Here is a 13,919-nt window from a genome sequence, read left to right on the forward strand (position 1 = left end):
CTATTGCTCATTACGTGCTAACAGAATCCAATGAATTGTTAATTAAACACTGTGGCATAGTATGTAATAAAAACAAAAAGCACAATGTCTATTACTATATCACAGAGCTCCCAGTGGGTAGCACTGGGATTGTCTTAATTAACATTCCCTAAAAAATCTGGAAGAGAAAGTGTACAGCAAAATCTACACATTCACAAATGGCCATGAGCTCTTCTGTATAGTGAAGTGTAGAGATGAAAAAACACATGACAAATTCATAATGACAGAAGCCACTGGAGAGAGGAATGGCAAAGGAACTAGGAAGAAAAAAAAAAAAAAAGAGGAGACATCAGCCCTATCAGAAATGTTATGGTTTGTTTGTTTCCCATAGAGGCAAAATACATAAGATGCTACCATTTGTTAATCCCAAGTGGAAAGTTTACACATGGCTGTTATATTATTCTCTATACTTTTCTACATTTCAAAAATTTTTAAACAATAGACAAAGGGCACTGAAAGTAGACAAAACTTGACTTGGAAAACTCTGTAAGTGTGAAACGACAGGACAAAGGGAGGAAGTGGGCATGGTTCCACAGACAGACGGCAGGTACCTGCTGGCAGAAACAGTGGGGAAAGAGCTGGGGAAGTAGGGAAGGACCAGATCATAAGAGGTCTTGTGTGCCAAGGTAAGGAGTTTGAATACTACCCGAAAACAAGAAGTTAACAAAGCACTTCAACTAAGAATGGAATCTCCTTTGGGACCTATGTTTTGGGACTGTCTCCAATGATTTTTGAAAGTTTGTAGTTTTGCATTTATATTTACATTTATATTTATATAGTCTGAGTTATGGCCCAGAATACACAAAACAATTCAAATTATATGTTGGAACTACACATCTGAGGCTCATGTGAGGAAGCACATTTATCTCATATGGCACAGTGAATGACAATCACATTTCTGTACTAAACATCACTATTATTTATTATGTGGTAACGAAATCCAATGAATTATTAATTAAACACTGTGGGATAGTATGTAATAAAAATAAAAATCACAACATCTATTACTATAACACAGAAAGCTGTTACAAGGCTCAGTGGATGGACAGTTAACTATGAAATAAGCTTCAGCAAATGTAAAATCATAGTTCTAAGGAACCTAATCTCTATTACACTCCTAAGATATGGCTCTCAATTACAACTTGAGGCCCAACAAGGAGATCTCGAATTCTCATCAGTCCCTTGAAGTCTGTCATACTTCCTTTAGCCAGATGCCTGGCAAACAACTAAAGAAATCCTGTGAACCGACTGATCCAGATCTCTTGGGAAAGGCTTGGCCGGCAAGGCATCAAGGACAGCACCATTCAAGGACTCTTCCCTGAAGAGGGCCAGCTGAGCAGACAGGCCAGAATCCATAGCTTTCTAGAAGCTGGCAATGGTCACTCCTCCCTACAGATGGCCCAGCAGTGGGTCAGGCCTCTTCAGCCTGCTAATCCTGTCTGCCTTGTCTCAAATTCAGGGCTCTGTCTTCATAGTGTGTAAGATGGGCTATAGAACTAAGTGAACCTCTGGGGCACCTGGATGGCTCAGTTGATTAAGCATCCAACTTCGGCTCAGGTCATGATCTCATGGTTTGTGAGTTCGAGCCCCGTCATCCAGCTCTGTGCTGACAGTTCAGAGCCTGGAATCTGTTTCCAATTCTGTGTCTCCATCCCTCTCTGCCCCTCCCCTGCTCACACTCTTTTTGTCTCTCTCTCTCAAAAATAAACATTAAAAAAATTTTTTTTTAATTTAAAACGCCTAGGTGAACTTCAAACCCTGGCCCTGACCCAATCACTCCAGTTAGTCATTCAAAACAAATTACTGAGTCCTTTCTATGGTCAGAAACACAGTATTAGACTCTTAGACACAAGGGTAAATAAGATAGAGTCTCTGTCTTGAGTGTACCACCCAGAGGAGAGAAAAGCACATAAAGTGAAGTACAGGGGCGCCTGGGTGGCGCAGTCGGTTAAGCGTCCGACTTCAGCCAGGTCACAATCTCGCGGTCCGTGAGTTCGAGCCCCGCGTCGGGCTCTGGGCTGAGGGCTCAGAGCCTGGAGCCTGTTTCCGATTCTGTGTCTCCCTCTCTCTCTGCTCCTCCCCCATTCATGCTCTGTCTCTCTCTGTCCCAAAAATAAATAAACGTTGAAAAAAAAATAAAATAAAGTGAAGTACATATGAAATGTTTTGGAAATATTGAAGAAGTCATTCTTCTGCAGTAGGGCTAGGGGAAAGTTTCATATCTGGTGGATCAGTAAAGAATTTGTCAGAGAGAAAGGACAGAATGAGTCAAGACACAGAGCTGTGAATGCAAGTGTACAACATGAATCTTTAGTTGTCACAGCATGAGATAAAGCCAGAAGGTCTACCAGTTCCAGATTGTAAAAGGCCTGGTTGCTCTTGCAAAGGAGTCTGGACTTTTTCCTAAAGACAGTGAAAGCTGCTAATAATCAGATGTATGTTTTAAAATTATCTCTTATTCACCCATTCAGCAAATATGCACAAAGCATCTACTTTGTGCAGGCTCACTCTACAGATACATCTATAGCCTAAACATCTCCCATTCTTCTTATTATAAAAAAAGAAAACTATAAATGTAATGAGCTAGAAAATACTCCAAGAAATGCTTACATGATTAAGAACATGGGAAAGGTCAAGAGTGTGCAGTGGTTTCCACGTAACATCAGATCAGAACAATTAGGAGCCTCCCATTTGGAAACTCAAGTAAGACACAAAATAGCATCTAATTTTATAAAAAAACTCACTGTTGCTTTGTCCATTTAATTTTAAGTATCATTTTAAATGAACAAATATGGATGACAAACCTATCATATATAAAGATACTAAGCCTAAAACTACTAAAATTTAGAGGTTACATTAGATCAAATTAACACAGAACTCCCACTTTACTGAACAGGTAGGCATTCCTAGAGCTAACCATAACAACAGGCTCCAGAAGAGAACGCTTGCAGATTAGAAATTAGAAATAACATGTATAAATAACATGGAAGGCAAGAGTATTCTCTCAGAATAACTCCTGCCCACAATCACAGATAATGAAATTAGCCTGAAAGGGCCACTGTCCTAACACGGACTTTACAGCCTTGCAAACAGTTATTACGCTAAAACAAAGTCTTCAGACTCCAAATAATGTGCCGGCAGAGAAATAGTGACCCTGCTTTAGAGCTCTGCTTAATTCTTAGCCTAGGATAGCAAGTTGGGAAAGGATAAATAGACAGCTGGGAGGCAGAAAAGGTTAAGATGATCAGAGTGAATGATCTCACCTATTTGTCTGAAGTATTATGAAGCCTCAGTATATCTGACTCACTGAAAACACCAAAACATCTTGTAAAGATAATAATTTTTAAATTACTACCCATTTTGCTTACCTCCACACTCCATTTGCTCCAGTATCATCTCTCCATTCACAATGAGCTACCTCCAGTTTTCCCGTTTTACTCTTCTAGGCCAAGCCTTTTTTTTTCCCCCCTGTCAACTCATACAAATCATTCTAGGTCTATACATCCTTAATTTTCCACTCCTCCCAAAAATCTTCCTTGACCTCTCAGTTGACAGGCGTTTTTCTCCCCTATACGTCCATCACACTTTGTGCATATGTCTATCATAACACTATTACCCTGTCCTGGACTCCCTCGTTTACTCATTTACACCATAGTTTGCATGACTGGATTTGTTCCAACAGACTGTAAGTTCCAGGAGTGCAGAAATCTTGTTTCCTCAGTCTTTGTGCACTAGCACATGTAACAAGTACTTGCTAAAAGGAAGGAAGGAGGAAGGAATGAAGGAAAGACAGACTAAAATACATTTTTGGCTTAAAGTAATACCATTCGTTCTCTCATCCATTCAGTATATTTCTATTGAAAGCCTACTACGTGTCAGACACCACTCTGGTAGCTGAGGAAAACAAAGTAGCTGGGGGAGTCATGCAGAAAAGTACTCCCCGTCCTCATGAAACTCAATAGCATAGTGGAAGGGCTAGATCACAAATAGCTATATAACGTGTTAGGTAGAAAAGGGAGCATGGAGAACTATTAAGCAAAGGTGGACAAGGGGTCCTAGAAGAGGGGTTCACTATGAAAAACACACCACCATGCTTCTCATACAATGCCTCACCCTCAACTTTTATTATTTTTATTTTCCTTCTCATAAGGAATGCATGCTTTCCTTCTTCAGCCTCCCTTCCAATGTCAATTCTTTTAAAGCTCATAATTTTCAAGTCGTTTTTTTTTAACCTCAGCCTTTTTTTCTGATGCCCAACATCAATTGGACTATAAATCTGTCATATACTACTACTAGTTTAGGCCTCTCCAAGTTATAACCCATGTGGTCCAGCCAAGATACAGAGATTCCCAAAAATGCTTTCATCATATCCCAGCTGGAATCTCTTAATTCATTATTTTCAGGTCTAGCCAGTACCTCCTATGAGCACTTGCAGTACAGGAATAACTAGGTCACGATCATGTTCTCAAGATTCTGAATCCCTAATTACAATTCTCCCATGATAAAGGAATCTGTGTACAAATTTATGTGAACCAAGGTTTTTCCATTCTCAAGCCAACTAGTATTTTCTCCTGTGTAACTTGAGTCAGAAACTCAGTTCTTCAGATAAAAAAGTCTTTTAGGTTTATGAACCACTGATTAATTCCAAGGGAACATTCAAACATCTACCGCCACTCTTTCCTGGCCCACTTAAATTATACTTTATTTTTTCCCCCATTTTATCCATTGTAATACACTCTGGCATTTTCACAATTAGAATGCAACCAGGAAACAGATGAACTAGCCTCTTAAATAAACAAAGCCTGTTCTTTCTTGAATTAAGTGGCCCAAAGAATGCTCACTGTCACTCCTTCCCTGGAGATTCTATAGCCAACAGTTTTGATTATTCAACAGTGTCATTTTTACTTTAATATTCCATGTGTTGGTGACTCTCCATAATGCATGAATTAATGAGTGAAAGTTAGGAAGTGAGCTGGCTAATACAGCATGACCATCCTATTTGCAACTCCTTCCCATAAGGGCTGAGATGGCATACGTCATTAAGACTAGTATATTTATGACATATATTTTGTTGTAAAAGAAATCTTCATTTGGCACCAAAATGACTGATTTAGGCAGCTTCACAATTCAACTTTAAAAAACTAAGCTGTTATTTTGTAGTTGTTACTGAAATATTATTGCTTTTTATACCAACAAACAATCTTAGACCACAGTGTTTATAAGAAGAATTTGAAGATTAGAATACATATTTTTGGCCAGGGATGGAGCAGAAAATCAAGAGGGATTTTACTGATTCAAGTATTTGAGAAAAAAAATATTTTAAAAAACCAAACCTTTTAAGGTTGGCAAATGGTTCAAATTCATGTTAAGATCATTTGTTAAAAGAGAAAAATAAGGAAGAAAATTCAAATCTCCAAGGTAAGAAGGATAGAGTACCTGCCTCCACATGTGTGTTCAAAAAGTATGTTCACAGAAATAATGACTAAACATTATGGACAAAACAATGCTTTTGCTGGTAATAATGTTATTTTTTCAGGCTGTGTGGAAACACTGTGAATTGGACCAACTAAAAGTGTCTGTGGTTTGATGTATCCTTTGTTAATGTTCCATTCCTAGACCTGTATTCTCCAAAGTGCATCCTGTGATTTATTATTGAGTGAAAAAATGTCAGTTTCAAAAATGAATCTCCAACTTGTTAAGGTTTTTAGACACCTACAGTGACTATGTACCAGAGTGGTGAACACAGCTCGAAGGGAGGGCAGGCAAGACAAATGCAATGTGAGGACTAGAGATTTCACCCAGAGCACTGGAAAACCTTTTTGGGTGTCATGATAAGTGCCTGAATGTAACAATCATAGCAGAGAATGGGAAGTGACTCTTTACCTGCTTGTAATAGATAAGTTTCTAGCAAAAATAAATTCTTAGAAATACCATATTCATTGAATGTATGGCTAATTCCATGTCTGAAGCAAACAAGTTACATGATTACGGCTAGCTTTGTTGCTTAATTTTAAGAACAATGATCTTTCTTTATATACAGATGGCTAACAGACGCATGAAAAGATGCTCAACATCACATATCAGGAAAATACAAATCAAAACTACGATGAATTACCACCTCACTCCTGTCAAAATGACTAAAATCAACAACACAGGGAACAACAGATGTTGGCAAGGATGTGGAGAAAGGGGAACCATCTTGCACTATTGGTGAGAATGCAAACTGGTGCAGCCACTATGGAGAACAGTATGGAGGTTCCTCAAAAAGTTAAAAATAAAACTACTCTACAATCCAGTAATTGCACTACTAGGTATTTACCCAAAGGATACAAAAATACTGACTCAAAGGGACACATGCACCTCAATGTTTATTCCAGCATTATTTACAATAGACAAATTATGGAAACAGTCCAAGTGTCCATTGACTGATGAGTGGATAAAGAAGTGGTATATATATATACAATGGAGTATTACTCAGCAATAAAAAAGAATGAAATCTTTCCATTTGCAATGATGTGGATGGAGCTAGAAAGTATTATGCTAAGTGAAATAAGTCAGTCAGAGAAAGACAAATACCACATGATTTCACTCATGTGGAATTTAAGAAACAAAACAAAAAGAGAGGCTAACCAAGAAACTGATTCTTAACCACAAAGAACAAACTATGGGCTACTGGAGGGGATGTGTGTGGGGCATGGACTAAATGAGTGATGGGCATTAAGGAGGGTACTTGCTGTGATGAGCACTGGGTGTTGCATGTATGTGATGAATTACTAAATTATACACCTGAAACTGATATTACACTGTATGTTAATGAACTGGAATATAAATAAAAATTTGGAGAAAGGAAAATTAAAACAATGGCCTTTCTTTTTTTCTTTTTATATTGCAGTTTCAACTACATACGTTGAACATATATTTCTACCACCCTCTCAAAAAAGCAGAGAAGAAAGAGAATCAGTGTGTTTTGTTTTGTTTTTCATTTTTTCTTTTCTATGAAGTCTCAACTTGCCTAGAGGTAGCTTTCTGAAACCTGTGGATGTTTGGAACAGCTCAAGATGCTAAGAACAATGAGGAGACTACTTCAGCAATCTTCTGGCTTAAATGTGGAGTGTTTTTTTTTTTTAATTTTTTTTTCAACGTTTTTTATTTATTTTGGGGACAGAGAGAGACAGAGCATGAACGGGGGAGGGGCAGAGAGAGAGGGAGACACAGAATCAGAAACAGGCTCCAGGCTCTGAGCCATCAGCCCAGAGCCTGACGCGGGGCTCGAACTCACGGACCACGAGATCGTGACCTGGCTGAAGCCGGACGCTTAACCGACTGCGCCACCCAGGCGCCCCAAATGTGGAGTTTTTTAACTCTATGTCTTTTCTCAGTCCACATGGATCCATTGAACCATGTAAGAAAAGAGCACTTCCTGTCCTATCCCTTTACAAACTGTTAGGGAAAGAAAAATTAAATTATAAATCAGGCCCTTTCAGGCTTCATGTCCTAGGAAATGCTCCTGACCAATGAACACCTCTTCCATACTTAATCAAACCCATGCACATTTAGATCCAGTTCATCCAAATTGCCCTAAGGGTGGTCAGGTGCATGTATCTCTTAACAACCATTAGGACTAAGAATTATCATTTGTATTTACTTCTTGAAGTTTAAAAAGGAGTTCATTAAATAACTTATTTCTTATAAAGTCAGTTCTATATTAAGAGGAATGTTATTCTAAGATGGGCTGAATTAAAAGATAACAGGAGAAAAGAGCCCAAATAATAAGAATCTAAGGATAAATTTGTGATGGATAAAGGAGTAAGTTCTTCCTTGTTTCTCAAGGCAGTAATTGCTTTGCCTGTAATTTCTTTAAAATATATTGGATGAGAATACTTGTTATGATAGCATAATCTCATGTTAACATTTTATATTTATGTTGTGAAGGAGAAGTTCCTGAAACATGTTTAATATTTTATAGAGTTTGAAGAAGAAAGAGGAATCAGTGGATAGCTACAAAATACTAGTTTTGAAATTGAAGAGATAGATTATGACATTTCTTTTTTGCAGTTACTGAAGTTAGAAAAGAAAGCCTGAGGTATCCACCATTCTTGTTATTTCTCAGTCGAACATCTTATTTTAATTTTCTTTTCCTTCCTTTCCATTTTTTCCTGTTGCTTTTGGCCAACAGACCCTCATACCTACCCACATTGTGACATTATCAAAGAAGAACATACAGCCACAATGAATGTACCATGGCTAAAAGAAAACACAGAGTCTTTGGACCATTAGTTCTTGAAACTCTAACAAACATGACATTTATATTTCTTGGGTCAACTGAAATGCATCTGTTAAAAGTCTGTAGCTTCCTAGCACATGTTTCATTTAAACATGAAATACAACCCTTGCTCTTTGGAGATCAAACTATCAATCAATAAATCAATCTTTAGCTCTTTTAGCTTCTCCAAGGAAATTCCACATTATATCCCCCCCTAACATTAGCTTTTCAAGTTTTCTGAGAGGCTTCACATGGTATTCTATACCGCTCAAGTGCACTCTGTTAACTGGCTTTTCAATGAGACTTGGCAAGATAATGCTCAGCCTATGGCTGACAGATAACCTTACAGTCAAGACATTGGATTGGGTCTTTTTGAGCAACTATGGCAAGGCATGGGAAAAAAGAAACAAAATCTACTTAGACCATTCCAGTGATGTTAGACTATGCCAAAAGCCACACACCCAAATTTGAATTTCTTCTGAAAGCCAGATCGCCTTGTGACCGAATGTTTCTCAGGGGAAGAAAACTGATAGCGTATTAATCCATGTCACTTTAGACTATCCAAAGCAATCCATTTTAATTCTTTTCATTCTTGTCCCATTTTCAGCACCACAGATTAGCTAAAGTTACTATTCTTTCCTATAAACTTAAATTAAAGCTAATTTTAATTTCAAAATCAAATATAGTGAGTCAGAGAGGTAGGAAGCTACCCCCTGGAAATAGTGAAAAGAACTTCATGTACTGGTACAGTGGGGCAGACAAGAATCAAACACCAACCCTGAGTCAACCTGAGCTGTCACTGAGTTAACTTAGCTCAGACAGTATTATGACAACACACTTGCAAATCATTCAGTCCACTTTGAACTCAGTCCTGTTGTTAAAAAGTCCATTCTTCTGTTCAACAAATATTTACTGAGCATCTACTATGTGTCCGTCATTATTCTAGGCATGAAACAGGCAAAAACCTCTGTTCTTGTGAAGCTCATGCTATAGAGGAGACTATTCTCCTACTCTAAATCCCCAGTTATTTTTATAAGAACAAAGCTGTAAATCCCCTGACGTGTGCATTAAGAAAACAAACTGATCATAAAAGAAAACCAATTCTCAGCCCTTCCCTGAACACACTCCATTACACCTGGTCTAATTTCACACTTTACATAGATTAAGCAGAGCAGAGCAATTCATTCATACATCCAGATTCTCTACATCTGTGTGTTCTCAGGCTCCACTGGGACCATGTTCTCTTCCTATTCTATTCATAGCTCAATTGCAGCTAAGCTCCCACATCCATCACTATATTTGTCTTTGGCCTAGGCAAAAACGATTTCGTCATACAACATCCACTTACAATTAGAGACAAGCTCTCCCCAACAAATTCACTCCCAAAGATTTGCCTAGTCACATAAAATTTAGTATTTCAACACTTGATCTAAAGACTGAGAGACAGAGAGAATGGAAATAGTCAAGTGTCAGCAAGCCAACTGAGAATCAAAGAGGCAAATGGGATCAAAAGAAAAGAAAAATAGAGCTAAAATAAAGATAATTAATAATAGATGAATTAAATAATTCTACAGATGATTGTAGTTCCAAATCCAGGCAAATATTTGTGGGAAAATATGGATGCACTATAGTCTGGGCCAAGGTAGAACACAGAGATCTCTTTCTTAGATACCTGCCTTAGGTGAGACACAGACAGTCCTTCTATTTCCTTGATTATAAAACATGAGTATTCTCACAAGACTGTACCAAGGACCAAGTGAGGCTGTGCATATAAGAACTGCATATGTGAAAGGGATCACATAAGTTTGGCTTTTCCAAAGTATTAACACTTCAGAGAATTCATTTAGCTATATATGACACTGTTCATGGTTTTAAAAGGTCAAGTGGAAAACTATCCACTGAACATAGATCACTCATTTCTTTTTTGTTAGAAGAAATGAAGTATGCCTGGGGTGCATGGGTAGCTCAGTCAATTCAGTTTCTGACTCTTGCTTTTGGCTCAGAGCATGATCTTGCAGTCATGAGATGGAGTCCTGCATTGGGCTATGTGCTGAGTGTGGAGTCTGCTTGGGATTCTCTCTCTCCTTCTCTCTCTGCCCCTCCCTGACTCATGCTCGCTCTCTCTCTCTCTCTCTCTCAAAACAAATAAACTTAAAACAAAAGTGTGCCTAAAAACTCTTCATTTATTCATTCATTCAGTCAGCAAATACTTACTGAGCTACTAGGCGCCCAACACTAGAGATAAAACAGTAAACAAGACAGACACAGTCCCTTCTCTCATGGGGCAGCAAAGTACTAAAAAACTAGCGAAAAACACCAATGTGTCATTTTTATGTAAAGGCATACACCATGCATTATGATTTCATGTATTGTACACAGTGGGCCTCCAACAATAATTGCTGTTTAATTTGCAATATATATTTTAGACAAAGCAAGAGTTTGGCATGTGGCAAAAACACATGTGGTATCATAAAAACGATATGACCAAACAGTATGTTGCTAGGTAGTTGTTGTTATTGTTCACATAAACCATTACAAATATGTCTAATGACTGAGGTGGTGGCCATGGCTTGTCCAAACTGTAAGTGATTTATTGATACCAGAATTGCTATTATGACATCCAAAGGCACTCCCCAGGGAGAAGTCTACTCAAAAGCATGAATTATCTCAACATGCCTGATGCCTCAACATACCATTTTCATGGCGTACTTGTTTGATATATTTTAAAAGCATCTTAAGTTCCAGTTTAATCACTTTCCTAGGGGAAAACCAGGGGTCAGAGTCCTAAACAGAAGCACAAGGTGAGAGGAGAAACAATACAAGTAACATAAAACTCAAGATACCTCTGGGTTTAAAGAGCATTGGAAACCTACAAAAAAGAACTCTCCCACCTTCACTGAGTCAGTATTGGGGGGGCTCTTTATGGCAGATTTTCAGAGACAACCTGAGCCATCAGGCTTCTAACATGCCATAGAAAAATCTATAGTGTTCTTATTCCCCAGTGTGGATGACACAGCACAGCAGCCCGTGTCTTCGCTTGACTACTGTTCCCATGTCATCTTCCTGCACTCTTCTTCACTGTCTGAACTCTGTCCAGTAAAGCCTTCTTTTATTTCCACAAATACACAGGTGCTTTTCATCTTAGGACCTTGACACATGTTCTTCCTCCCACCTAGAAAGCTTTTGCTCACTCTTCACATGGCTGATAACTTCTCATCCTTCAGAGAGTCACCTTTGTCAGCCCACATGCATCATTGCTCTCTGCCCTCCTACCCTCTATTTTTATTCATGAACTTTCTCCACATTGTTACTTTGGTGTTTCTGCATTTAAACTTTTACAATCTCTGCTTTCCCCATGAGTATGTAACTCTAGAAAGCAGAGGTAAGTATGTTTCATGTACTATTACACACCTCCAGTGATCAGCACAGTGCCTGGGAAATAAGTGATGTACAATAGGTAAACCCACGTCTCTTCCTGAACACTTTCTTTCCAGCTTAATATCATACTTTTCTATGGACACATTTAACAATACTAAAATCTAATAAGTGAGGTTTGAAATGTGTGATTTAAAAATACCCCAACATTGGCAAGGCAACATTTTTCTAGAGATGTCTTCTCAGACAAGGAAAACAAAGCAAAAATAAAGTACTGAGACCACATCAAAACAAAAGGCTTCTGCACAATGAAAGAAACCACCAACAAAACAAAAAGGCAACCTACTGGATAGGAGGAGATACTTGCAAATGACATATCCAATAAAGTGTTGGTTCCAAAATATATAAAGAACTTATACAACTCAATATCCACCCCCCCCCCAAAAAAACAGTATAAAAACTGGACAGATGACCAGGGCACCTGGGTGGCTCTGTCAGTTAAGCACCTGACTCTTGACTCAGGTCATGATCTCACAGTTGTGAGGCTGAGTCCCATGTCGAGCTCCACACAGAGCATGGAGCCCACTTGGAATTCTCTCTCCCTTCTCTCTCTCTGCTCCTCCCCTGCTTGTTCTTGCTCTCTCTCTCTTTCAAAATAAAAAAAATAAACATTAAAAAAAACTGGAAAGATGACCTGAATAGATATTTTTCCAAAGAAGACATCCAGATGGCCAACAGACACATGAAAAGATGCTCAGTGTCATTCATCATCAGGGAAATGCAAATCGAGACCACAATGAGATATCAACTCACACCTGTCAGAATGGCTAACATCAAACCACAAGAAACAACAGGTGTTGGTGAAGATGTGGAGAAAAAGAACCATCCTGCAGGTGGGAATGCAAATTGGTAGAGCCACGGGGGAAACAGTGTACAGGCTGTCAAAAATTTTAAAACAGAAATACCATATGATCCAGGGGCACCTGGGTGGCTCAGTCGGTTAAGCAACTGAATCTTGATTTCGGCTCGGGTCATGATCTCAGTTTGTGAGTTCCAGCCCTGTATCAGGCTCTGCACTGACAGTAGGGAGACTGCTTAGGATTCTCTCTCTCTCTCTTTCTCTTTCTCTCTCTCTCTCTCTCTCTCTCACTCTCTCTGTCCCTCCCTTGCTTGCTCTCTCTCACAAAAAATAAATCAACTAAAAAAAATTAAAAAAAAAAAAGAAATACCATAGGATCCAAAAATTCCACTACTGGATATTTACATAAAGAAAATGAAAACACGAATTCAAAAAGTTATATGCACCCCTATGTTATTGAACCATTATTTACAATAGCCAAGATATGGAAGCATCACAAGGGTCCATCAGTAGATGAGTGGATAAAGAAGATGGGGTATGTACATACAATGGAATATTACTCAGTCATAAAAAGGGATTAGATCTTCACATTTGAGACAACATGGATGGACCTAGAGGGCTTTATGCTAAGTGAAATAAGTCAGACAGAGAAAGACAAATGCCATAGGGTTCCACTTTGGAACAAAACAAATGAATAAACAAACAAAAAGCAGAATCAGACCTATAAATATAAAGAACAGGACTTTTTTTCAGAGTCTGAGCTCCAGTTTTCTAGGAATGGTCACGCAATTGAAAAAACACAGAGTCTCCTAATTAGGCATCTTAAATTAAAATGATGATAGAGGTGGAGAGGGAAGATGGCGGCGTAGGAGGACGCTGGGCTCAGCGCGCGTCCTGCTGATCACTTAGATTCCACCTACACCTGCCTAAATAACCCAGAAAACCGTCAGAGGATTAGCAGAACGGAGTCGCCGGAGCCAAGCGCAGACGAGAGGCCCACGGAAGAGGGTAGGAAGGGCGGCGAGGCGGTGCGCGCTCCACGGACTGGCGGGAGGGAGCCGGGGCAGAGGGGCGGCTAGCCGGCCAAGCAGAGCCCCCGAGCCTGGCTTGCAAAAAGCGGAGGGGCCTGACGGACTGTGTTCCGACAGCAAGCGCGACTTAGCGGCTGGGAGGTCATAAGTTGACAGCTCTGCTCAGAAAGCAGGAAGGCTGGAGGACAAAGGGAAGGAGAGCTGCTGAGCCCCCTGACGACAGAGCTCAGTTTGGTGGGGAACAAAGGCGCTCGCCAGCGCCATCTCCCCCGCCCATCCCCCAGCCAAAATCCCAAAGAGAACCAGTTCCTGCCAGGGAACTTGCTCACTCCGCGCAAACACCCAACTCTGC

At 39.4% G+C, this 13,919-nt stretch overlaps 1 protein-coding gene across 1 annotated transcript in view; it reads right to left on the reverse strand.

Annotated features, from left to right (window-relative positions):
- FBN1 (fibrillin 1) overlaps nt 1-13,919 on the reverse strand; it is a 242,882-nt gene that overhangs the window by 166,316 nt on the left and 62,647 nt on the right. The window lies entirely within an intron of this gene.

Source organism: Herpailurus yagouaroundi, unplaced genomic scaffold (assembly GCF_014898765.1).
Source record: "Herpailurus yagouaroundi ecotype Mexico unplaced genomic scaffold, PumYag 184, whole genome shotgun sequence".
NCBI lineage: Eukaryota > Metazoa > Chordata > Mammalia > Carnivora > Felidae > Herpailurus > Herpailurus yagouaroundi.